This window comes from Bidens hawaiensis, unplaced genomic scaffold, assembly GCF_021521415.1.
Source record: "Bidens hawaiensis isolate Kalapana, Puna unplaced genomic scaffold, B.hawaiensis_p1.1 tig00006888_1, whole genome shotgun sequence".
Taxonomy (NCBI): domain Eukaryota; kingdom Viridiplantae; phylum Streptophyta; class Magnoliopsida; order Asterales; family Asteraceae; genus Bidens; species Bidens hawaiensis.
Window position 1 is genome coordinate 80,363 of NW_027491469.1, and position 4,637 is coordinate 84,999.

Sequence of the window (4,637 nt, forward strand, 5' to 3'; positions counted from 1 at the left end):
GTTTCACCCACTTCGCTCCAACAGATCGGGGAGCGGCACTTACGACCGTAAAGTGCTTCAAATGGGGCCATACCGATACTGGAATGATAGCTGTTATTATAAGAGAACTCAATCAAAGGCAGGTGTGAATCCCAATTACCTCCAAAATCAAGAACACAAGATCGGAGCATATCCTCAAGAGTTTGAATAGTTCGCTCAGACTGTCCGTCGGTCTGAGGATGATATGCCGTACTCATGTCCAAGCGAGTTCCTAGTGCAGATTGGAGAGATTTCCAAAAGCGAGATATAAAACGGCCATCGCGATCGGATATGATGCTCAAAGGAGTACCATGGCGGCAGACAATTTCCTTGACATAAAGCTGCGCGAGTTGCTCAACACGGTAGTTTTCACGAATGGGCAGAAAGTGAGCAGACTTAGTCAAACGATCCACTATTACCCAAATGCTATCATGTTTGCTTGCTGTCAAAGGTAACTTGGTAATAAAGTCCATCGCTACACATTCCCATTTCCACGAAGGAATTTCTGGTTGTTCGAGCAAACCAGATGGGCGTTGATGTTCAGCTTTTACCTTAGAACAAGTCAGGCATTTAGCTACGAACACAGCAATATCCTTTTTCATACCGGGCCACCAATAAGTCATGCGCAAATCCTTGTACATCTTATCAGCGCCAGGATGAATAGAATACCGAGATTTGTGCGCTTCACTCAGGATATCAGCGCGAAGATTCTCATCAAAGGGAATCCAGATGCGATTAAGATAACAGAGAATTCCACACAGATTGGGCACAAAATGCGCTTCCGCGCCACACGCTAACTCGGCGCGAAGGTTACCATTACTGATGGATGCGCGCTGCGCGTCACGAATACGCGATTCAAGGTTGCTTTGAATCGGCGCGAAGTGAAGCTGCGTGCGCGGCAAAATACAGTTAAGCTGGCAGGGTTTTCGGCTGAGCGCATCGGCTACCACATTAGCCTTACCAGGATGATACCGGATCTCACAATCGTAATCGCTGATGAGTTCGTTCCATCGGCGTTGCCTCATGTTAAGTTCCTTTTGATCAAAGATATGCTGAAGGCTTTTATGGTCAGTGTAAAGGATACACTTAGTACCATAAAGGTAGTGTCTCCAGATCTTTAAGGCAAAAACAACTGCACCAAGTTCGAGATCGTGAGTTGTATAATTCTTTTCATGAACCTTGAGTTGCCTTGATGCGTAAGCGATAACCTTGCCTCGTTGCATAAGAACACAACCGAGACCTTGGTTGGAGGCATCGCAGTACACGACAAAATCATCATTACCCTCAGGTAGCGCAAGAACAGGAGCTTCACACAACAACCGCTTGAGCGTTAGAAAGGCTTCTTCTTGCTTCGAGCCCCAAATATACGGTTTACCTTTGTGCGTTAGAGCTGTTAAAGGCAAAGCGATCTTCGAGAAGTTCGAAATGAAGCGCCGGTAATAACCAGCTAAGCCCAGAAAGGAACGGATCTCGGAAGGAGAGGATGGCGTAAACCAGTTCTTGATTGCTTCAATCTTGGATGGGTCGACATGAATACCCATCTTGTTTACAACATGACCAAGAAACTGTACTTCATCAGACCAAAATTCACACTTGGAAAGCTTAGCATAGAGTTGTTCAGCTCTAAGCTTTTGCAATACCAATCGGAGATGTTGCTCGTGCTCGGCCTTGGTCTTAGAATACACCAGAACATCATCGATAAACACAATCACGAATTTATCCAGGAAGGGCCTACACACCCGATTCATTAGATCCATGAAAACGGCGGGTGCGTTGGTTAAACCGAAGGACATGACCAAGAATTCAAAATGGCCATAACGAGTTCGAAAAGCAGTCTTCGGAACATCTTCATCGCGGATGCGCAACTGGTGATAGCCAGAGCGGAGATCAATCTTCGAGAAACAAGAGGCACCTTGGAGTTGATCAAAGAGGTCGTCAATACGCGGTAAGGGATACCGGTTTTTAATGGTGAGTTTGTTCAACTCGCGGTAATCAATACACATGCGAAACGATCCATCTTTCTTTTTAACGAACAACACCGGAGCACCCCAGGGCGAAGAGCTAGGGCGAATGAATCCTTTAGCAGTCAACTCTTGAAGTTGGCTTGCCAATTCTTGCATCTCAGCGGGCGCAAGACGGTAAGGAGATTTAGCTACGGGGGAAGCACCAGGGACAAGATCAATACGAAACTCGACTTCACGAGCGGGAGGGATACCAGGAAGATCATCAGGAAAAACTTCAGGGAAATCACGCACAACAGGGATATCGCGAAGCTTCTTCTCTTCAGCAGGTTTAACCACATGGGCTAAGAATGCAATACACTTCTTCCGCATGAGTCTTTGGGCTTCGGCGCAAGACATAAGTTTAAGACCACTGGAGGGTTTTTCGCCGTAAATATGAAGATCACCATTTTCTCGAGGTATGCGAATCAATTTCTTGGCGCAAATAACTTCGGCGCGATTCTTCGAGAGCCAATCCATACCAATGATAACATCAAAGCTTCCAAGAGGCATGGGGATGAGGTCAATCAGAAAATCGTTTTCGTTAAGGTTAAGCGTGCAATCTTTAATCACTGAGTTTATTAAAACAGTTTCACCATTAGCCAATTCAACTGAAAAATTTTCTTTTAAATCGTTGCGCGGTCGCGCAAGCTTCTGCTCGAAGGCGCGAGAGATAAAACTTCGATCGGCGCCAGTATCAAAAAGTATAGAAGCATAAAATCCGTTAAGCAAAAATGTACCATTAACTACGTCATTATTCGCTTGCGCTTGGTGCGCGGTTATATTAAAAGCTCGTCCACGCGTCACTTGGTTTGAAATCTGGTTCACCGGATTCGCTTGTGTAATCTGAACTTGTAGTCTCGGGCACGCGTTCCGGAAATGACTGGGATCACCGCAGTTAAAGCACGATCTGGGTCGTGGGTTTTGGTAGATTGATTGTGGGTTCTGCGGGTAGACTGGTGGTGTTGGCGCAATTGGATTGGCGGGAGGGACTCTACAGTATTCGGTTGAGTGACCAATGCGGCCACATCGGTTACATTGTCGACACGGGGTCTGAGTTGGGTGGTGAAGTCTACAGGTTGGGCAAAGGGGTTGGTTTCCTGTGTAAGGTTTCTTAAGTGGCGGGGCAGGGAGTGCTGGATTGGTTAAGGCATAGTTGTGGACTACAGGAGGTGTTGGGTAGGCTGTCAGTGGGTTAGGCGCGTAAACTGGAGGTTGGTAGATGGGTTGCTGGACAATGGGCGGGTTGGTAAGCGCATAGGCCTTGCGCCTGCGCTTGAGGTTGTTACGGTTCGAGGGTTCAGGTTTGGTTTCTGTTGGTTCAGTGACAGTCTTGGTGAGTTTGGTCTTTTCTGTTCCCCGCAGGAACAGGGTTCCTGCTCTGACATGGTTGTCGCTGAGCACAGCGGCCAACTCGATGGCGTCAGAGAGGGTTACTGGGTTTCTGGCCCATACAGAATCTTGAATTTCCATGGGGAGACCCCCAAGGAATTTCTCTATGGCTCGGCGGGAAGGGGTAACAAGGTGAGGGACCAGTAAGCTTAGCTCGTGGAAGCGCGTCGCGTACTCGCGCGCTTCACCGCTGTATTGTTTCAAGTTCCAGAATTCCTCCTCTAGGCGCTTAATTTCATTGGGAGGGCAGAATTCTCGCGTCAAGAGATCCTTAAATTCCTCCCAGAGCATGCTGGAAGCAGCTTCTGCGCCACGCGCATGAGCTACTCCATTCCACCATGTAAGCGCTCTAGATTCCAGGACACTGGAAGCATATAGGGTTCGTCTGTCTGAGGGGCATTGGGTGTGAAGGAAAGTGTTTTCTATTTTCTCAAGCCACTGGAGCATCACGGTGGCTCCTTCAAGACCTGTGAACTTTGGAGGGTAACCCGCGTTAAAGGACTTAATGTTATAACTCGAGGTATTGTTTTGGCTCAAGGCTTGGGCTATTGCGGCGGCCATTTCCTGGGAACGTTGCTGTCTACGCATGCGCGAGGCTTCTCTTCTCTGAAATCGGCGAGATAGCGGAGGCATTCTATAAAAATTTTAATTTTAGTTAATATCTTGATTTTAGCGCAAAGTTTTAATCTTATAAAGCTTGGTTTCGCAGGGTTAGATACTATCAAAAGTTAAAGTAGAATAAATGACCCTAAATGCAGACTTAATAAAGGTAACAAATTCGAATCAAGAATCGACAATTCATGTATCACCATGACTTTCCGAATTCCCAATTTAAAATATACGAGCAAACGAGTATTGGAGATTGACGATTCATGTATCACCATGACTTTTCAATCCTCAATATAAAATATACAAGAAAATGAGTATTGGAGGTTGACAATTCATGTATCACCATGACTTTTCAAGTCTCCAACCTCAGAACATAATCGTAAATGGAAATTGAAAATCAACTATTCATGTATCACCATGACTTTTCGGATTTTCAAATCCAACAAACGAATATGTAAGTAAAATCAATAAAAAATCGAAATTCAACAAAAATCGAAATATCGCGAAATAAAACATAAAATCATATACTGCGCAAGCGCGAGCATATTTATAAACAACGAGTAATTAACAATAAGCGCGCAAACATGAGATTTCTCTCATGCGCGAGAAGGGACTCTT